Source organism: Pteropus alecto, unplaced genomic scaffold (assembly GCF_000325575.1).
Source record: "Pteropus alecto unplaced genomic scaffold, ASM32557v1 scaffold57, whole genome shotgun sequence".
In the NCBI taxonomy this organism is placed as follows: domain Eukaryota; kingdom Metazoa; phylum Chordata; class Mammalia; order Chiroptera; family Pteropodidae; genus Pteropus; species Pteropus alecto.
The window spans coordinates 3,111,876-3,135,980 of record NW_006442508.1 but is presented as its reverse complement, the minus strand read 5'-3'; positions in this window follow the sequence as shown (position 1 = coordinate 3,135,980).

Sequence of the window (24,105 nt, the reverse complement as noted above, 5' to 3'; positions counted from 1 at the left end):
TCTCTCTCTCTCTCTCTCTCTCTCTCTCACTCATTGTGTGTGTGTGTATTACATAAACTATAAAAATGGAAAGAATAGCATTCATTAGGAAAATCTTACCAAAAATATATCAAAACAAATAATTCACTATATATTTTTATAATTATTTTGTAAATTTATGACTTGCCTTATTCTTAAATAGATTTGGTGAACTCAGCTCACTATAAAATTTTTATACACAATTTCCAATTTTTTACTCTAGCTTGGCAAGGTAGGAATTAATTTTATTCTTGCTTGTTTTAGAGTCAGTGTCACTGAGGGGTTAAATAACTTGTTTGAAGTCACCCAAGAGGCTAAGCCATACTCCAAACCAGAAAAGTAGTTCTGTTAGAATTATTATAAGTGATTTGTTTTCTACCTCTATTTTTTAAATTTTCTGAAATATAGTTATGCTGATTTTATAGTGAAAATAACTTTGTAAAATAAGAAAAAAATACTCACTTGATGTTCATAAAATTTTCAAGGGAAACAGCAACAAAAAACAATTATCATTCAAGATCTTCTGGTCTTATTTTAAAGAAAGTGATTAAATTTCATGCCAGGAAATTGCATCTTCAGCCTGAATTGTACATAAATTTCAAGAAAGTATGTCATTTTCACTCCTTAATCCAATAATTCTAAATCATTATATTTGACATATTAGCTACTACCTACATTTTAGAGCTGGCTTAAGAGATTCTTATTTAAACAGTATTATAGTAGTTATGTAACAAATAGTCAAAGTTTTCAATAATAGCAGATAATAATCTTTTTAAGTAAAAGAAGAAAACATTGTCCTGATTAAAAATATTACATCTGTGAGTTCCATTGGTAATTTTTTAGTTCCTCTCCTTACTTTACATAATGTATCCTAGATATACTTTAGATATTAAAAAAGGAAAAAAAGAAAAGAAAGAAAAGGAGTGGTTTTGCAGTCTCTGGAAAGGCAGCCTTATTCATAAAAATAATTCATCACGTCCACTAAGGAGATTAAAAAATACAAGGGCTAGGATGAACTAGAAAATATCTTGAGATATTAGCTAATACTACTGCCCTGTCATCTCCTCCCCTTCAAAATTGTATATGGATCTTATGAAAAAGAGGTGTTTGGGGTTTTTTTTTAAAGAATAGACTATGCATCACAATTGGGCTTATTTATTACATTAAGAATTTAATATGCACCCATAGTCAGTTGATTGAACTTTAATGAAATAATTTTCCTTATTTTAGCCACTCAGGTATGTCCTCAAAAGTCTAAGTTAGACTTGTTTCTGTTATCCTATATGATTTTTGAAATCATTATTTTAGGAAGCAAATGGGTCAAGTGACTCTTGGGTAACTTCATGTACAAAAAAAGTGTGTTGGGGCATAAATGAACCTAATAATTACCACTCTTTTCCTCCAAATCAATTTCATAACAAACTAAGAGATAGGTATAAGAGTTAAGCAAATAGAGTTCAAGATATCATTTTCACTATTGATAACACCAATAATGGGTAATATGAGTTAGAATGAGTGTTAATGGAGTAAGCTAGTGTTTGCCTGCTTAAAAAAAAAAAAGCCCATACATAGAATCACTCAGTCTTTCCCTGTGTCTCTGGCACTTCCCAAACTGCTGTCCCTCTGCAGAAACCCAGAGTGAGTGCCTGTGAGTGAGTGTGTGTGCAGTGTGTGTCCTCTTTTTAAGAGGACATCTGGGTTTTCAGCAGCCTTCCATCTCACTCAAATAGTCAGAATCTCCACTGATTTTCACAGCCAGACTTGTGGGAACTACTCTTTTCAGCACTTGAACTCTGGGCTGAGGAGCCCCAGCATGGGACCTGGGACCCCTTGCTCCTCCCGCGGGACCTCTGCTGCAGAGATATCCCTCTTGATTCTCAACCACCACGCTCAAGTGTGGGACCAGCCCATTTCATGTCTCCACTCTTCCTACAGTCTCAATGTGGCCTCTTCTTCATATTCTTAGTTATAGGAGTTCTGTTCAGCTAGTCTTCTGATGGTTCTCCAAAATGTCTTTCTTTTGAATATTTTGGCATTTCCTTTAACTCTTTTCTCATTATATTTTTTAAAAGTTTTTGAAAAAAATGCATTTACTGAAAAATGTCTAGTTAATCTGATTTCATATGTGTGACTTGGCCTTGTTCTCTACCCAAGAGAGATTTCAGCATCCCCCTTTTTCCCTCATCCAATTAATCATGATCTTTTCCTTTTTATATTTTGTATGTTTATCTTATACATTGAGATTACCCTGCAGAAGCAGAATGAAACCCTACACAAAATTTGGTTCAGATGTCAGGACCAGTGACAGCATACACATACCAAGAGGTTATGAAAAGTCATATTATTACATAATAAGCCTTTCTGAGGATTTGAGGGCAGGATCCCCAAGCTAGTCTGAAAAATAGCTTAAGAGAGCAAGAAATGGAGACTGGCTTTTTTATTTTTTTTAAATCGTGGTTAGGATTTGAGCCAGGATGAAGTTTCTGGTGTATAGTCAGGGGCTTGAATGGTTTAATTACCTTCCAGAGCCAAAAGAGAAAGTCCAGACTTTCTTATCAGCTTTCCCAAATGTGGGACACAAGAGAGACATAAGACTTAAAAGCTGTCATTACCGAAACAACAAAAACTGCAATCGAACTCTTTATTGTATTATGAAATACATTATCTTTCATTTGTACTACTGCCGTACCCTCCCAATTAGTCTTCCTTCCTCTAACCTATACAATCTTTCAAACTATCTTTCACCACCATGCCAAGCTTGTATACTTGCAAATATGATGATGCCATGACCCTGTTCCAAAATTTTCAGTGGTTTTGCACCCGTAAGCAATAATTCTCAAGTGTTCTCATTGAGAATTAAGGGATTGAATCCTCGGGACAGAGGAATACTCAAAGTGACTCACTTCAAGACAAATACTCTTGAAAACTATTCTTTTCTTTTAAATATCATGTGGATTTTGTCTTCTACTACAATAGTCATATGAGTTTTAATATCAAAATAACCTCCCACCTACTAATTAAGAACAGACTAAAATTTTACATACATGCCCTTACATCTTCTTGGAGAAGTTACCATATTAATCCTATAGCTTATATATTTAAGCAAATATATCCTTAGGACATGTATGCTTTAGTTTGGAAAACATCATTTTACACAATAAAATATAAAGGCTTTCACTTACTATAGGAGATCCTTCACTATTGTAATCATATCCACCCTCAGGCCTTGCTATTATGGTCTACCTCTCCGGAGCATCCACGACAAGCACTCCATGCTATTGTAATAATAGTGATGCCCATGTTTCACATTTCCATGGCATCACGTGGTATTTCCTTTGCCCTACCTTCTTTCCTTGCTAGACACTAGTCTACTTTCTGGGCCCAGCATACTTGATTCTTCTATTCAGGATTTTATGAAGTGTACCCCTAGGTTTTCTCCAAACATTGTACACATCTACATTATAGCAATGATCATTTTGGTTTGTAATTTTTGCATATATACCTTCCCAAAAGTTTTCATAAACAGGGACAGTGTATTTTCAACTGTTCTGGCACAAAGCATGCCACACTGTGGGTACTCAATATACTCTTGTTGAATGAATGAAGAAATATGTTTGAAGTGACATTTATGATAATAAATGTTGCTGCCTTCCTTTTAAATGCTATGAAAGAAACATCTCTAGTAATAATATGGTTGAAAATGTTAATTCACCTCATATGAAAGGTGACTTAATCATAGTTACAATTATATGGTGCATTCATTTTAGAGTATAAGAATCGCCTAAAAAGAGGGGGGGGGGAAGAAAAAGAAAACCAATGACAAAAGAGTGAAAAAAGGAAGTAAAATAAAGAAGCTTAGAGAAAAAGAAAAGTGTGAGCCAAAAAGAGAAGGAAAAAAATTTGAAAGCTCCCAAGACTGAAGAGCAAGGGCAAGAAAATTCACAAAGAATTTCAAGACTGAGGGGTATGGGAGAAGAAAGAGGGGACAAACTGGGACAGGAGAGAGAGAAAAAAATTTAAACGTAAAGCAAGCCCATGAAAATATTATTATACTTGCTGATAAGAGGACAGTGGGCTTCAGGTAGGCAGTGAGATAAGCTGAATGCATTAGTGTGTGTGTGTGTGTGTGTGTGTGTGTGTGTGTGTGTGTGTGTGTGTGATGGGAATATGTAAGTAAAAGATGAACATTTTACTACTGGTTATAAGTTGCTAAATCTCTATCCAAGTTGATTTGTGCAATGTGTCCCCATCCTCAAACCATTGGAATTATGGACCGCAGAACATTTATTTTCTCTAAGCCCTTTCACTCAGTGTGATAATAAAAAGAATAAAAATAATGAAAATAGAAGAATAATCGCAATAATATAACATTTATAAGTTATAATCCACGAACTCAACTATGTTAGAAATATATTTTTCTAGGACATAAACTAATTCTTGTTTTGAACACCATAACACTTAGTCGACAGAAAACAATCTTAGTTTTTTGAGATCTTACTTCTAATCCAGCTTCCAGGATGAAAAAATAAAAGTATCTGGGAGTGAAGGAAGAAGAAAGAAAAAAATCTAGACCTCAGAAATCAGTTCCCACATTGACTTAATGTATCTTTCGTCTTGCACCTAAGTCCATTCCCAGTCTGGCAGCTCTCAGGAACCCTCTGCTCTTATATGTATGGCTCTTTGATATCATCTGTCCTTCCTAGAGCTCACAGTAATTTATCTCTAGATTCAAAGGAAATCTTTCTCACTTCATATTATGAGTTCAGATATGTTGTCTCTACCCAGATTCCTCTCTTCTTTCTGGGAAGAAACATTACAAAAAGCCAAGAGAATTAATGAGTTTTTCTTTTAGCACTTAGGGCATTAAACGGAGAGTGGTCAATAAACCATAGAGAGAGAAAATTTATCATTTCATAAACATTATCCTGCCATAGCAATTATCATCTATTGTATGTTTACTCCCTGCTAGGCACTAATATCATAACTTCATGCTGGTTAGTATATTGGGTGGTATTGCTTATAAAGAGAATCTCTTGAAATAAAGAAGAGAAAATTCTCAGGAGTAATTATTAGATACAATGTGAGTTAAATTCATTGAATTAAGAAGCAAGTGCACAGAAGTCAGTGATACACTGGGGAGAGGCAGAGAGAACAAGGAAAAGGAGGCAGAAGGTTTGCAGGATTGTAGCAAGCGCATAGTTGGTGTTTGACCAAGTAGAGGGCTCAGCAAAAAATGAAGCATATTTAGTAGTCCTTGGCAACAGGACTTTCTCCTTATATAAATGATATTATAATGAAAAAAGTCATGTGTGAATTAAATCATTAGTAACTAGCAAGAAAATATTTCACAATAAAAGATGCTATTTAATAGTTCTAACTTTGGAGAGAGGCTGGGAAGAATTTTTTTAGAGAATTGTGTGCATCCAACAAAGAAAAATATAAAGAAGGAAATAATTTGAGTTATAGACGAAGAAATGAAATTGGGTCTGAGTACTAGGAAATTTATTCTATTCCGGAGACCTATTTTGTCTGCTGATATCTCTTCATACTTCATATAAATAAACTAAATATATCTGAAGTTCAAACTTTTTCAATTGTTTTTTTCTGATGTTATTATCAAATGGAAGAAAGTTATTAAGGGCAAAGGGAATTGGCTTAACACTTGAAAGACAGCAGAATATGCCAACCCAAAATATGCCACTTTGGCATAATGATTGTTTTGAGCTAAAGTCGTTTGAAAAACAGCAGGTTCCACGAAGGCACTCTGACCTCTCCTTTTTCTTCCTTAAAGCAGGAGATAAAATCCCCATACAGAAGATGTTCTCTCTATACCAGAAGGAAAATAATAAAACATTCTTATCACAAAGACAGGGACCCTTACACTTATTAGATTGGCTATCGTCAAAAAGACAAGAGATACCAAATGTTGGCAAGCATGTGGAGGAAAGAGAAACCTTGTACAGTGCTAGTGGGAATGTAAATTGGTGCAGCCACTATGGAAAATAGTATGGAGGTTCCTCAAAAAAATAAAAATAGAGCTACAATATGATCCAGCAATCCCATTACTGAGTATATACTCAAATGAATTGTTTTTAAAAAGGATCTTGAAGATATATCTGCATTCCCATGTTTATTACAGCATTATTTACAATAGCTAAGATATGGAAACAACCTGTTTTCATCAACAAATTAATGGACAAATAAGATGTGAGATATATACACACACACACACACACAATGGAATATTAGTCAGCTACGAGAAAGAGGGAAATTCTACTATTTGTAACAACGTGGATGAAACTTGAGGGCATTATACTAAGTGAAATAAGCCAGAAAGAGAGAAAAAAATACTGTATGATCTCACTTATTTATAAAACCAAAAAAAAAAAAAAAAAGTCGATTTCATAGAAACAGTGGATTGATGGTTACCAGGGGTCAAGGGGCGGGGGAAATGGAGAGGTGTTGGTCAAAGTGTACAAACTTCCAGTTATCTGATGAACAAGTTCTTGGGATCTAATTGTTAATAAGACTGTATTAAGTACCTAAAAGTTGTTAAGAGAGTAGATCTTAAATGTTCTTATCACAAAAAAAGAAATGGTCATTATGTGACATGATGGAGATATTAAGAAACACTACAGGTAATCACTTTGCAATATATAAGTGTGTCAGATCAACATGTTTTGTACATCTTAAACTTACATAAAATGTCAATTATTTCTCAAAACTAGGGAAAGTAAAGAAGCAGAGAAGAAAAAAAAGACTGATATAAGTTCATAAATAAAAACAAAAATGTCAATTAAAATATGGAGGATATATAAAAAACAACTAATAAAATGTGTTTCTAAAAGAACATAGTCTATAAGAAAATAGTGTTTTAAAAATAAGATAACAAAAAATGAAAAAATAATGCAAGCACCAATGTTATTTCATTTGGGAAATTTTATCTTAGTTACCATGGAGATGCTTTCGGAGGGAGCCGGTAAAGCAGAAGTCAATATTGAAGAGCTGTTGTGAATTTTAAAATCAGATGTTTAAAATTTTAAGATCAGATGTTTACTATATACTTGTAATATATATTCTTTTATAAAATTTGGACAAAAATCCATTTTATTGAAATAGTAATAGTTTGCTGTATGAAACTATTATAAAGTTAAAAATTAAAATTCTTTATATTTTTTAATAAAAATTTAGGTCAAACACAAGTACCTTAAATCGTACTTTACCAGTTTTGCTCCTTATTCTTCCTTGCTGGCAGTGGTAGGAGAGAGGTGTGAACTGTGAGTGAGGGGAGGTGACATTTTAAGATACCAGAAAAGTATGCTAAAAGCCAACATACTTCTCTAATTGTAATTTTATTAAGAAATCAATTCTAGGAAACTGATTTTTTCAAGAAACTAGACTGCTTTGTTTTCTTTTTTGTCTAATTTCAGCTTTGCTAGGATAATTGACATGGTTTAAGATATTTAATGTGCACATCATGGTAACTTAATATACGTATACATTGTGGGAAGATCCCTCCCATCTAGTTAAGTAACATATGCACCACCTCACATATTTATCTTTGTGTGTGTATGCACATGTATTTAAGTTCTACTCTCTAAGCAATTTGTATTTATAAAATAAGGTGTTATTAACTGTAGTCATGTTTCATATTAGATTCTCAGAACTTATTCATCTTATAGCTAAAAGTTTGTACCCTTTACCAACCTCTGCCCATTTCCCTTGCCCTCAATTTCCTGTAAAACCACTTTCTACTCTCTGTTTCTATGTGTTTTCTTATAATCTGCAAAACAACTGAAGTTTATGATAATTTTGGTAAAGATTCCAGAAATAATTTTTAGAAAACAGTTTCTACTGCAATAAATATGGTGATAAAGGAAAATATCACAAAAAGAAAAAGTTGCAGATATGAGTTTCCTGCTCCCAAATCTTTGCCCACATGAATGGGACTGTCCAGGGAAGCTACATTTCTGTTTTTGTTTTTGTTTCAAGTTGACACAAAAGCTGTCTAGACTAGCAATACCACTCACATTCTGAAAACTGGTTGTGTGCTTGCCTGGCCACCTAATATATATAACTAGTACACATGACCACAGAATAGTTCTAATGGTTTTTTACAAGACTGAATGATACAATTTTTCTACACGGAACATTCTTGGCAACCCAAGTTTCAGACCTCTCTGAGGCCCACCCCTGAACTATTTTAGAGGTGAGCAATGCCTTTTTTTTTCAATGTGAAATGTATATGAATTACGAAATTCGATTAAGTTGCACTGAGTAATTCCCTAAAATGAGAGGGTTTTATTTCTAATGAATTGATAAATAATCCCAGCTGTCAATAGATAGGAAATTTTAAATGACAAAATTTCAAATGATAATTATCCTGTACTCATGTTAAAGTTTTCTAGTGGTTTTAAAGACAAAACTCATTTGCTCAATGTAACAAAAGTGTATTTGGCAGAAAATAGATTGCGTAATCAAGGGTTTATGTGAAGATAGTTAATGAAGAAAGTATTGATAAAGGTGTTTGCAGAATTAAGGGAAACAGTAAGAGATGATGAAATATATTGAGACTAGCAAGAACAAGAAACTATTACCATACCTAAACCCAAAGAGGTAAATGGGGGAACAGTGTTACCAAAACCAAGGAAGAGCCAGAGCTATGAATAAAAAAATGGCCAACCATTGGACTCTGACTGTGCTGGCATAGAAGGAATTAGGAAAATAAGTACTGATAACTTTATTCTACCCCTTAATCTTCAAAAGTTCTTTTCTCAAATAGAAGGCAAAAAGTGAGAGGATACAGGTGATATAGTCCATGGAGTTAATTCTTGAGGGTTCAGATTTGGGCAGAAAAAAAGGAGAGAACGAATTTGAAGGGAAAAACAAAAAGATGTGTTCATTATTTGTCCATTTGCTCTCAAATCTATTTACTTGCCCTTTCTTTGATCTGACATTAACACAAGGAAATATATTCTCTTGACAACTTGTTTTTAAATTGTCTGGTCATTGAAAGCTAATGAACAGAGATTTAAAGATTAAAATAAATAAAAAGTCATATTGTCTTTCCCCATCTCTCTCTACTACCGGCATTATTCCCAGAGAGTTTGCATATCCTCCATGGCCCTACCATTGAACAGCTATGGTCCCAACTCCCACAGGGCAAGACAAAGCATAACAGAGCAGAAATACTATTTCAATTTCAGCTACAAGTCTAGGCTTTTAGGCTAAGGTAATTCTACCTCCTATGTCCCTCCATCCTAGTGGTTGGTGGTAGTAGTTTCATGCAGTTTCTACTGTCTGGGTTGTCTCATGTTTCTCTGCATAAATTCTCAGGTCTTCCATTACCTGTACATACAATTACAGGTATTAAATTTCCTCTATTTGCAATAAGAGAGTCATTACTGTTTCTGACAGATCTCTGATAAAATGCCAAGTTAATTTGTAATTGAAAGACATTTTCATAGACAGGCTTTCACTTCCTAAATTATTTAATAAATTGAAAGTGTGATTTGACTTCACAAAAATAGGTATAGTAAATAACAGTATAATACTATTTTCTTTCCAGTTAATGAAAAAAATAGAGACAGAATTTAATAAATCAATCAAACATTTATGTAACATGTAAATTAAGTCATAGCGTACTGTATGAAAAAAACTTTAACAGTAGTTTGAATAGATAAAAGTAGCGGTGAAATTGAGTCATTTCATGGCATAAATGACAATAGAGGCATATAAAAATCTTAAAAGAAACTATGGCTTAGCAGTTTCATATTCACATTTTGAACAGATATATTGTTGAGAGCCTACTTTTGTCATAAAGGATTTTCATTGTTTTATTTTAAGTAAAGATAGCAGTAAATAATCAATGATGGGCAATACTAGGCTGCAAAGAGAGCTAATGATCCATTAGTAGGTTAATAATGCAGTTTTATTATCATTCAATTTCTCATAATGATATTTTAAAAACAAATTTTAATATTGAATTTTCTTGATATATAAAATGGGGAGAAACTGAAATGGAAGTTTAAAAAATATATATGAGTTGATTCTACTCAATATCTACCCATGAAAAGATCCACTGTATTTTATTGCAGAAATATGACTGTCAAAAAATCTATATTCCCAATATATGCTTGAAGATAGGGTGTCTGTAAACATATAAGCAGAAATCTTTGGATGAGACTTCCAGTAAAATTCATGGGGGTTTACTCACCAGGGAGTTGCTTTTGCTTTTCCCCATCTTTATCATTCCTTCTTATATTGTAGATGTGATGAATGTCTTTTTAGATATTATGGCTAGCTTTGTAACCATGATTTTTTAAACCACGAAACAATATTGATTGGGAAGCCACTTGCTAAGAATGGCAATGTACATGGAAAGTAGAAGGCTGGAGCATTGGTTATACCATAAAGCCACAATAGCAGTCCTGTACAACCAAAATCCAATTTAACTAAATGAGAGAAAACAAAACTTTATCTTATGTAAACTAATGATATTCAGGCTTTTTTGTTTATATTAGACAAATGCAATTACGAATTGATATAAACCACTTTTACCCGAAGATATTTATCACGAAAATATGGGACCTGTTTGAAACTACTCAGAAATGTAGAGAAGAATTAAACAAATGAGAAAAATATATTTTTTAGATGATCATAGAGTTTTAAAATTCCTGAAATAATTTATATATGAAACACAATCCCAATCAAAATAAAAATATTTTAACTTGAGAAATTATTTGTAAGATTAAGTAGTCAAATGAAATAGCTAAATAATAAGGAAATATAATAAAGTATTCTTATCCGATTTTAAACTAAAATATCTTACATGTAATATGAATCAATAATAATTCAGCAGGGGAATACTAATAAATAGACATATCATGGGAAAGCATAGTCTCAAAGCAGACTCAAGGACATATGACTTTAATTGATCATAAAGTACTTTGTCCATGGAAATAAGAGTAATAATAAGATTTTTATTTTTATAGTCTCCTTCTATAACCTTAGAATTTTTCATAACTATTTTCTTGAGTCTGTTTCCCCAAGAGAGACAATTTGGATACCAACATGTTAAATATAATAACTATGTATGAGGTCATTAGAAAAGGAAATAAAGATGGCTTGGCTCAATGGTCTTGTCAACATTGGTTCTGCTCCTTCTATGAAAAATTCCAATAAGCTAGCCTGCACACATATTTTTTAATCAAGAATGTTGACATAGAGATTGAAACCAAATCATAGTCCTAGAGAATAAAGTCTATCCCTGCTGACTCCACTCATGGATGAGAAACATTATCTCTTCTGAAAAGTACTCCTAGGAAAAGTCTTTTTCACTCAGATTTGGGACAAGGAGAAATGCTTTCATTAGAGGCTGTGTAGAATCTTACTTTCCAAGGAGACATAATTTGAAACAGCCAACCAAATTAAACAGTCATGAGACGAATTCATTATAAAATCTACAACTTTGAAGCCAGATCATCAGCTATAGGTTAAGAATGCATTGCATGTACCCAGAAGCTCAATGCTCAGAGTCATCTCTTGTGTGAGTAGGTGCTCATGCGTTATTGTGTGAGTATGTGAGAATGAATGCATGGGCATTGACAGGACAGTGCTTAGTGAGTGAAAAAACTTGATTATAATATTTTTGCAGATCTTACAAATTCCAAATATAAGGAAAATGGTTTAGAATCAGTCTTTGAAAAAATATCAGGGAAAGTGAACAGACTGTTTACCTCACTTATGTGAGCCCTATTCTGAAATTATTAGTTGAAATATTGGAAAATTATTTTAACAAATTGAATTTAACAGAATTAAGTGAAAATTATGCATGTATAAAGAAATAATGAACTACAGAAAGGTGAAAGCTGAGTGACACAATTCAGTTGTAGTTCACTTGAAAACAACTAAGAATTTTAACAACGACAAGTTCAAAGTAAGACAACAGGATTTTATAAATATAACATATATAATAAATAAACATTAAATTAATTTATTTATATTGGGGTACGATGCTGGGGTTGAGTGTTAAGACCTATATAGTACCATCTCTATGCCAAGGTCTCTGCTAGATACTACAGAGAATGTAAAGTGAAGAAAGACATATTCCCTAAAAGAGATAGTAATCACTGTGGAGTAGAATGCACAGAGTTGAATGGGATGTCAAGTACATAAATAGTAAGAATACAAAGTGGAATTAGGAAATATGTTATAAGAAAAAATGAGATATTGTATGAATTTAAAAGTATGCAGGGACAAACCAACTTGGAAGACATCAGAAAATATTATATACAGAAAGCCTCTGCTTAGAACTCACTTCCCCTGAAAAGCTTTCTTCACCCCAAAATAAATTGTCCCACCTCCTAATTCTGGACACAGTACTATATATCCTTTATGTCTCCTTTTTAAACAGTCGTTCAAAATATTATTTGAGTGTTTCCTGTGTGCCGGGTACTGTGATCGAAATAGGAATTAACATGACAGAAAAAAATTTAATGGGGGAAGAGTAATATTAAACAAATACTTATAACCATAATATATATTCAGGGTGTTATTGAGAAAAGGACAGGAAGACCTCATCAATCTGAGAATGACAGGTTTTACTGAGAAGTGGAGTTGTGATGATCAATGGTAGAATCAACTGCCTGGAAGTTTTAACAAAAAATTGCCCAGAGAGGTGTTAACTGGGGCTAAATAATCTAAAAGGATGAGTGAAAAGATCTTCAGTCCTCAACAGAGAGAAGGAAGACAACATAAAATGACCTTACAGGGTGAGAGCCACAGGAATGAGAACCCCATCTCCTAATGTTCCCTGTTGGCTAAACTCAAATGGGAGCCAGAAAGCAAAGGAACCCACAGGGGAAGTTCAATAGACCCATCTCCTAGGGCACACAGCAAGGTAGACAACAACAAACAGTGAATTTGGAGGGACAATGAGTTAGCCACAAAAGATATAATGAAAGAAAAGGTGATTTGAAGTATGAAAATCAAAATGCTGAGAAACACAGGGATTGAATAAAGAAGATGAGAAACAACTGATGTTAAGAGGTTTATCATAGTGCCTGGCATGTAGTAACAACTCGATGTTACATACCATCATTACTTTTGTTATCATTATCGTTATTGTTATTTTAAAATATCATAACACTGTTAGAAGTGCCATCCAGGTAGATTTCTTTCAGGACTGTATTAAGAATTTATAGAGCTATAAAGACTGATCCTGGTGTTAAAGTTTTTAGTAAATATAGAGAAATGACCACAAAAACGTGAGTAGATGACCAGAAGGAAAGTAAATCAACGGTAAAGCCAAACGGATTAGCCTGAAAGAATCAGGACTTGCATTAGCTGAGACTTGAAAACCTGGTAAAAAAAATTAGAGATGAACAAACAGAAGAGCATAAAAATTAAAAGAAACATGATCAGAAATTCAGGAGTAAGTTGTAGAAATGTGGAGTAATTCATTTTAGATGAATCCTAGAATATGAGTAGGAAACATTGGGTGGGAGAACTTTAATGTAGTTTATCACCATATTTTGTAGGGCTTTTAATACCAGGACAAGGAATACCAGCACTGGAAATAGTGGAGAGTCAGCAAATAATTTTGTAAAAGGGATTAATGTGATTGGAGTAAAATAAATTGTCATAAGTATAATTTGGAATTAAGAAAATTAGTCAATAATGTTAGAAGAGGTGATGCAAAGAATAAACCTTAAAGAACTACAGAAATCGTACATTAAAAGGAGGGCATCCTTTTAGCAGAAAGGTCAGCATGTACAAAGGCATAGTGATGAAAATTATGATGTTGAATTAGGGCAGGTTTTCTTAACATTGGTACTATTTATATTTTGGTTCAGATAATTCTTTGTTATTAGAGACTATAGTGTTCATTCTAAGATGTTTTGCAACATCTCTGATTTCTGTCCAACTTATGCCAGTAGCAATGCCTCCCAAGTGTGACAACATTACCTGTGTCCCTTGGAGGTGAGGAGTGGGCAAAATAGCCCATGGTTCAGAATCCCTGAATTAGAAGAATTGCCTATAATTTAATAGAACCACAAGGAAAAGTATAGCAATGAATTGGCTACAAGTGAGGCTAAAAAGATATAGACAAAAGTTTTTCGCTTGCTTTGCTGAGGACTTTTTAATTTATTCTGGCAACTGAAGAAAGATAAGAAGCAAAGAAATGAACCAAGAAGATTTTTATTTTAGAAAGATTACATTGGGAGAAATTTAAAGAAGTAAGTCTGTTGTCAAGGAGGCTGCTTGAGGAAATTCCAGAAGTTCTCTTTTTATACTGTCACTGAGGACTTAAAGGAGGAAACAGGAGATATAAAAGAGGTTGAGGAAGTTGGAGTAATAAAATGTGGGAAAGTGGAGTATTATTGTGAGAAAAATAAGTTCCAAGACATAATGTTCAGCATGGTGACTATACTTAATAATATTGTATTGTATACCTGAAATTTGCTATGAGTGTAGATCTTAAAACTCTCAACAATAAAAATAAAGGTAATGTGAGGTGAAATATATGTTAATTAACCATTATTGTGGTAATGATTTCATGCAGTATAGATGTATCATCACATTGTATAATTTTAAATATATACAATTTTATTTATCAATTATACCTCAGTAAAGATAGGGGGTGCGGAAAAATCACTATATAAAAGGAAAAAGACGAAAGAAAATTATGAGGAACATCTAAGCATACATGTGTTCTAGTGGTGGGGAAAAATCTTGTAGAGTTTAGAAACATAATTGAGAGAAGAAACGAAGGATGCCAAATAAAAGGCATGTGTTGCTCTAGGACAAGGGAATCGGAGACATGAAAATATGCAGTTAAAAAGGAAATATAGGGCCTTGGAAATTGAAGAATTTTGTTCTTGATGGTCTTTACTTTTTCTATAAAGGAGGATATTATATTAACTTCTAAAACTAATGGTAAATATGGGTTACAGGGTTGAAGAAAGTAATGAAAGTTTTAAAATATACTGGAAAATGAGAGAAAGAATTGTTTAAGCATGGTATGTACAGAGTAAAGGTTGTTAGCAAACAGTGAAGGCCAATATGAAGTTGGTGACTATGAATTTATAGTGAAGTCATTCTGTGTAATTAAATAAATGTCACCAGTATTACTCAACATTCCTGATATAGAAACAAAAGAGAAAAACAGTTGGATTGGTGCAATGTTGTCTTTTTTGTTGTGGTTTTTCCTGGCAAGTAGGAACAAAGGGAAGGGGATAATGGATTTTATTTTAGTGATAAAATCTTTGAGTAGGTATATTATGAAAGAAAGACTGATTGTAAAACAATACAAAAATAAATGAATACAAAAGAAATGGATAGATTGCAAGAAAGTGGATGTTAAAATTACTGAGTGCCTCGACTCTTGGAAGATTAGGAAAACAGAAGTGCCATGAATCGGCCAAGATATTTTCAAAAAAAGAAAATTAGGTCTGGAACTCAAGAAAACACAGAAAGTTTTTGGTGTAGGAATTATTTACATAGTTTTGATAATTAAAGTTTTATGGGTAAAGTTATGAGAGAAAACTGGCAAAATGCACAAACCAGCCAAGGAAACACTCATAAGCAATTTCAATACATAGAGAAAGAAGGAATAAAAGGAACTAGCAGAATAGAGTTTATAGCTACGGAAAGGGAACTAACATAATTCAGTATTACAAAAGGAGAGACAGGGAGGTGTTCTCAGAGGTAGAGTTAACAAACAATACTGTGAGAGTTATTTGGGCTGTTCACAAATTTTGGTTCTCTCCTGTTCAAATGGCAAGATTGCTTCTTACTACCCATCCCCTGCTCCTCCCTACTTAATTTAGAGATGGTCAAGTAACTTACTTTGGCCAATAAAATATAAAAAGAAGTAACTTTTGTCACTTTCAGGTGGATGATTTAAAAGTTAAAGCATGTCACAGTCACTGGCAATATTCCAGAAAGTTCTGCTCTACCAGTTAAGATCAAGGAGTGATAGTGTCATAGATCAGATCTTCTAGCTGTATCTCAATGGACATCTAGTGTGACAATTATGTCTTTGTTTATTTAAGCTAGTGAGATTTTTGTGTTTTTATTATGCAATATAATCTAGGCTCTCCCAATTGTAATAAGTAAAAAAATGCAAGCAAGGAGTCAAGGAGGATGGGAACTAAATAAAATGTCCTAGGATTTGAAATCTATGCTAACATTTTTCAATGACTTCTTATTGCCAAAATTAAGAAAAACTTCTATATTAAGTTCTTTATATTTCTTACCTTTCATTGGTAATTACATATTTTATTTAATTGTACTACTTCTCTAAGGTTGTCTAGGGCCAGATTCAGGTGTAAAATAATTAAGTTATTGATGAAAGGTTTCATCTTTTTAATTCCTTAACATATTGTAGTTGCTTATATGAAGTATGTGGAGGCACAAAAATGAACTCTTTCAGTTTAGACACTACCCAAAAAATAGAATGGGATTATAAGAGAATGAGTAGCTCAATGATACATATGTTCAAGTTGAAGTTTGATGACCTTTTATGAGGAGGAATACTATCATTTATTGAACACCTATTGTGTGTTAAGTAATATTGTGTGCTTTAGTAATGTCATTTTATTGATGTACACAGCAATCTTTATATGAGTATGTAATTCCACCGATGCAAAAGGTTACACAAACTGTCCAATCTCAAATATCTAGTAAGAGGCTGAGATTCGACTCTAAAATCAATGACACCAAAACATTCTCTCATTTCAGAGAAAGGAATTTGGAGCTGAATGTCTATTTTAGTCACTAACACCAGTATGATACCTTGTTTAAGTAACATTCATGTTACTGTGGAATACAATTCTTTGTGGGTTTGTTTGTTTGTTTGTTTGTTTGTTTTGCCTTTAGGTACCCTCTACTGCAACCAGAAAAAAAAAGATCAGAGATCAAAATTTCCTACAAAAATAAGATTCATTCTGTGTCATTTATATTTTAAGCCTTTTTCGGAGGGGAAAAAAGTTAACAAGTGTTTTTATATTTGTACAAGGTACAATAATTTTCTTTTATAATCAATTTTTTTAAAGTATGAGAAATTCTACTGCTTTCTGTGAATTTGAATGATTTGAAATTTCATTATTAGTGTCTCGAGAATGAGATTAACTTCTCAAAGGTAATAATGAAGGCACCGTTGAAATCATTTAAATGATTGAAATAAGTATTTGAGAGAAAAAGTGATTGTAAGACCTATAATTTTCCTTTATTCTGGTTCATGGATTTAATTCTTTAAATATGTGGAGATATAAAAAAGTAGTGCCTTGAAATTTCCCATATGACATCTAGAGCTGTTGCAGTGACAAAGACATTCTGCGGCAAACATTTTCTTTGCATAGCATCCTTCTTGTCATGTTATTTTTGTTGGAAAATGACTTACTAGAAAATTTCTACAGTATGGACTCTGAATAAATCATGTTGGTTGTATATTAAGAAACTATAAAAATCAGATGTAGAGGTAAATTAATTAACTTTTAAAAGTCTTTGTGAGTCAACATCACTTCAGCCTAACCCGGTGGTTCTTAAAGTGTGGTCCCTGCACTAGCAACAATAGCAGCAACTGGAGATTGTTAGAAATACAACTTCTTGGGCCCTCACCCCAGACCTGGCTGAAACAGAAACTCTTGAGGATTGGGCCTTGCAATCTGTATTTTAACTAACCCTCCAGCAGATGCTAATATTGCTAAAGTTAGAAATACTCCCCTAATCCATGGTTAGATTTGGAAAAATATATATTTTATCCCAAACCTTTATCTTTAACAGTGATTCTTAATCTAGTTGAACATTAGAATAAACTGTCAGTCCTTTAAAAAAAACTCTTATGTCCAGACTCACCCCAAACAAAAAGAATCAGTACCTCCCAGGTGGATCTGATAACCAGTGGTCACTGAGAACCAGTATTGTGTGTGATGGGAAGAATTTTTAGTATAACATCAGCAAATTTGAATCAGAGCCCCAAATTTTATTCAGGCAAATCATAAAAGTTGAAGATTTCTCCATCACAAAATTTTGAAGTGCTGACTGAGTTGAATTGTGTGATAATGTATTGTAAATTCTAAAATCTTGCTACTCATGAGTGGTTAAAGATAGGCAGCATCTGATCTCGGTTATAATCGTAGAAACTCCAGACTCTCTAGAGACTTGATGAAACAGAATCTGCATTTTAAAATAATCTGTCATGCATATACACTTTCATGTTTGAGAAGCACTGTTCTAAGGCATGAGGCCAAGATAAGTCATCATTATAACATATGAAAAAAGACAATGCACTTGTGTAAAATTTTTGCATATTATGCCTCATTACTCAAATTGTGCTTAGCTTTAAATGAGTGTGGGTTCGAAAAAGGGGGTAAAATTTATAATAACCATTTAAGCTTCACATTTTCATTGCGAAATTCCACTTTGAAACTGAAAACAAAAAGGCTCTATGAGTCTGTTTGTCCAGAAAAGATACAAATAGGTACAAATCCCTTCAGCACTTACTGGGTTACTAAGAATTTAAGAATAATTCAAGTTTGAAGAACAGTTCTCCTCAAAGCTGCTGTTCAAATAAATGTTGGCAAAGAGTAGAGTAATGTAAGGATGAGCTGATGAACAACCAGAAATAGCAAAAGTCTGCAGAAAATTACTTGTCAATAAACACACGTACATGTATTATTATTATTATTGTTATTATTATTATTACTACTGTTGTAAACAGACATACAAGTTTAATCAACACATTATAGGTAATTCATTATAATAACATATCAAAAAAATAAGAAAAAGCAACCAGAAAACAGTGAACTCATATAAATGATTTATATAAATGATTTAATATATTGAGTACCCACTGCTGTTTACACAAGTGCAATTATTAAGGCATAAGACATGACTTTTGTAATAAAGTTTCTGTATTCCTCTGCTCTTTGGAGAAAGTAATAAATTACTAGGCAAACATCTAATAAATACCCCCATATTCTTCAGCTTATCAGTCATGTAAATTTTACAGACTTTTATCAGGATCGTGTTATTTGGATTTACTGTCTATAAGGATAAAAAGCTATAATAAAGGTGAATAAATGGATTCCATTGGCCTATAAATAACTATTCAACCAAAAGAGTAACTTTGTATTCTACCATCTGGTGCTTCAAAGAATATTATCAAAGTAGCAGTAGGTGGTGGTGGAAAAACATCCATTTCATCTTTATCCTTTAGAAAACAGTAGCATTTGGAAAACACATGCATCCTCTTTTCTTAGCCAACTATCTAAATTTCATCCAATATAAAAGGATTTATTTTTCTAATACTTATCCATATTAGTGAGTCCCATCATGTTAGAGATAGGAGAAGTGCTAGACTGGTAGACCTGACATCTAACATGTTCTATTTTCCTGAATAACAGAAAGATCACCATCATGAATAATGCAGAACTCCAAAATTAGGGAAAACTAGTGGAAAGTTTCTGAGTGAAACATGAGTAGAAGTCATCGAATTCTCAGAGGACCAAGAGAGGTCATACCTCAAAATTTAAACTACATTAATCTCCACAGTAGTTAAAGCATCTTACACAAAGTCCTAAAAATTAAGTAGAAGTCCCCTGATCAATCCATTCTAGTTTCTTTTATATTCCAATCATTCCAAATATTTTAATTTAGCACTTCTAAGCCTCAGGCATTTTGAAACTTCATCTTGTTTATAATAATTTTTTTTTCTTCCTAGGTAAATTTGTTTCTTTAATCAGACTCTGCACCTTATAAGAATTGTCCCTTGTATTTTCATAGGCATAGAATCAGGTGCACAAAAAGTTCTGATTTAATTTTTTTAACTATTTCTCTTGAATGTGCATTTAGGCCCCATTCTCATGTATGTAGAAAACTTAATAAATTCATTTTTAGGTCAAAACCTAAATGGAGGGTTAAGATGGAGAAAAACTTACTGGTTCATGTCTCAATATCTTGCCACACTTATATTTAAAAATATCCACATCCAGTTCTTCCAAATATTTTCACATTCCTGTATCAAATACTTATGGTTACCAACAGCTTAGATAGTAGAGATTTCACTGAATAAAAACTGATGGAAGGACAGAGGTTCTTTACACAAGCGTAAGATCTGGTTTTAACTATGAAATCTTGGGTAAAATATTTCACTTTACTGTGTTTCAGTTTCCATGCGTAAAAAATACTTAATTAGATGTGATAAAATGTGTATTTCTTTTAAGCACTAATACTCTATGATTATACAATTTCCAAATCCTCTAAAAGCTCAATTAAAATCACCTCTAGAAAACAGAAAAAGAAATGTACTGCTGAAAGCCTTATATGGACATACTACAAACAACTTATATTAATTGAGCATTTACCAGAAGTCAGGCACTGTTCTGAAAACTTCCTATGCGTTATCTTATTTTATAATCATAAAACTCTATGCCTATTTTATTAGTGGGAAAATTGAGACTCAAAGAAGTTAACTAACTTGTCTGTTGCCTCATAGCTAATGAGAGGTGATTCCAAGGTTCAAACTCAATCAGTTTTCAGAGCCTGCATGATTAACATTTTATAGCTGTCATGTGCCATCTAGAAATGTTTTTACTTCAATACATTCAAGTTTCTGTTATAATAAAATTTCATATATATTTCTATTGTTTTATTGTGTAATCTGAAGAGCAACATAAGGTCCTACAAAAATTACTACCGTTCCGATTGGTTAGTTTAAAAAAAGAGCGTTTCAAACCATAAGTTATATACTCATAAACTTGCTAAACTAAATAAAAATTTCCAGAGAGCAGCTTTTAATCTTGGAGAATAATCTATATGATCAGTTAACACAGATAAATTTCAAAATGTAGCCTCCTTGAGGCTAAGCCTACTAACTATTGTGTGTCCTATAGCAAGGCATATTTCAATTCTATTTAATAAGTGTACAGCTAGAATATATATGTACTGGTACATATTATTTATGTATTATATCTCTTTATGGATCTCTACTTCACCATTCTATGGCATTAATTTATCATCTTGAAGGCAAGTCAATCAGTTTCCAGTGAAGAATTGTGAGCCCAGTGACAATCCTCTTACACCATTTACTGGCAAAATCCAACTATGGCTAGCTTACCTCACTTGAAGACAAGAATAAGAGAAAGAGAATGTTTTTAAGATTCAAAGGAAGGGCAAGACTGAGAATTAGCCAACATTGTCACAGGAAAATGACCTTGCAGCAAAAAATAACAGTTATCTGAGAATTTCAGTTCCTAAAAAGAAATTAAATAACCTATACTAGAAGAAACAAAATTAATTGAATAGTAAAATCAAGAAATTAGAGGAAGTATAATTAATAACTTCAAAGAAGACTCTTAGTGACATGAAGAAAGAATAGTTTTAAAGAACTGGGTCGGAATATTAAACGTGGTAAAATATAATTGCTGAAAAATAGAGTTCAGTATGTGTGATAAATAGCCAAATTGATTCAGAGAACAAATAAGTGAACTAAAGATCTCTCCAGAAGGAATCAGAAATGAATATATAAAGGAAAAAATACGATAAAGGTAAAAAGAGGTGAAGGTCTGCAATAGTAATATTAGCATCCATATATTATAAATCCAACTAAAGAGAATTTTACAAAACTGGAAAATATACTTGAGATTTTTCACATAGAAATTACATATTAACTAAAAAGAAATAAAATTTAGCCTTACAATGACTTCTTAATAATAACACTGAAAACCAGAAGATAATAGAGTATTATTGTCCAAATAATTAGAGAAAAATAAGTTATTTTGATTATCATTCAAAAACTCTGTTGAAACAAAGGTATTTTTAAACAATAATAAAAGCAAAGAGAGTTTACTATCAACAGACCTCACTATTGAGATTTCTAAGGGATGTACTTCAGAAAGAAGGAAAAGATCAAATGCTATAATACATGTATGCTTTAAATTTTTTTTAAAAAATCCTTCTTTTGTATCCATTGACCTACACAAGAACTTTACACTTGCCATATTGACAGACCATGGAATGCTAACTCATATCTACCTTTTTTACAAATGTTATCTTTCCTCACTGTTCTCATATACCTGGCAAAATCCTAATAATTGTTACTGCTACAGATCAAAGCTTTTCCCCAATTGGCTAATTTTCCAAATCATCCTGAGACCAAGTGAATAAACCTTGTGTAACTTCTATCATAGCCTTTGCTGGATCTACTGCTTATTTAATAAATAATTACTAAGCAATTATTTTGTTCCAGGCACTAGTTCAGGCACTAAGAATGCAATCACAGACTAATGGAGTCTCTGCTCTTATACAGTTTCCATTAGGAAATGATTACACATTATATTGTTGCAATTAATATTTTGAGAATTTTTTCTACTACTTAAGTCCCTAAGAGCAAGGGAATACGAATTCATCTTCAGACTCTCATGTTTCAGAGCCAGCTGATATTCAGTCCACCACAATCTGCTACATTCAGGTGGACACACAAGATCGAAGTGGCTAGATAGAATCACTTAATTATGATTATTAGTAGAATAAATCCTGATCATTAACAGACAAAAATCACTATCTTATATCTAAGGGAAGTAGTTGATCATTTATTTGTTTTAGGTTTAGTCATCGTTCAGCTATAGCTCACATGTAGATTATACAAAGTAGAAGAATTGTTCATTAGATACCCATTTTCAAGTATCACATTTTATTTTAACATGCAAATAAAAGCACCACATAGTAAGACTTTAAGGCAGAAAAAAGTTTGCATTATTCAAAATTAGTTTATTATTATTTAGAATTATTTAAGATTAGTGAGAAATACTGTGTTTTGTGCCACATGTATGATTTGGGGAAAATCACTTAACTAAGTTTTGTTTTCTTTCTCTGTAAAAAGTGTTACTAGTAATGCCTTCCCTATTCATTGTTTATGAGAATTATAATAGATGGAAAAAAAAAACAGAGAGCAGAGCTCTTTAAATTTTAAAAGGAAAATGCAAATAAGAGATCCCGCTGAAATATAAGCTCCACAAAGGCAAAAATTATATCTGTTGGTTCACTGATAAATCTACAGTATCAGACACAGAGCTGGCACTGGATAAATACTTATGCATATCTTAATCAAATATTGCTAGTGTTAATATATCTACTCCAGAAGTAAATAAAAAGATAAACACCCAATAACGTCTTCCCAATTGCAAATTTCCAAACTAAATTAACCATAAAATGTGAGAAGTTTGAAGAATTTCTTAATTTCAAATCTGAGATTTATTTTGTCAGATTAGTCATTGAGTAATTATACCAGTACATCGATAAAGTCAAAATGTAAATTTTCCTCTATAATGTTTAAAAATGAGTTGCACTGGATATTAATTAGGAAAAAATAAAAGGCTAGAGTCTGTGTGTGTGTGTGTGTGTGTGTGTGTGCGCGCATGTCTGAAGATTTGGAGAACATCCCTGTATCTGTTTAATTCAGTAGCCCAAAAGTAGACTCTCTTCACTGTCACCTTAATGAGGTCTATTTTATTTAATGTGATTATCAGATACTCAAAACAATGCAGTGCAATCTATGAAATTCTTTTGGTCCCTATTCTGTTTCTACAAGTTATCATTTAGTCTACTCCCTCCAACATGGATCAAGTCACCTGATAAGCCCGTACCCTCATTCTAATCAGGTGTACAACATAGTAATTAGACATGTTACTTACAAAGTGATCACCCTTATAAATCTGGTACCCATCCGACACCATACGTAGTTATTACAAATTTATTCCTTATGCTATACTTTACATCCCCATGAAAATTTTGTAACTACCAATTTGTACTTTTTAATGCCTTCATCTTTTTCACCCACTCCCTTCCAACCCTCTTCCCATCTGGCAGCCATCAAAATGTTTTCTGTATCTATGAGTTGTTTCTGTTTTGTTTATTTTGTTCTATAAATTACACATGTAAGTAAAATCATATGACATTTATTTTTCTCGGTCTGATTTACTCCACCCTACACAATACCCTCTAGTTCCATCCATATTGTTGTAGAGGGAAAGATTTCATTCTTTTTTGTGGCTGAGTAATATTCCCTTGTATATATGTATG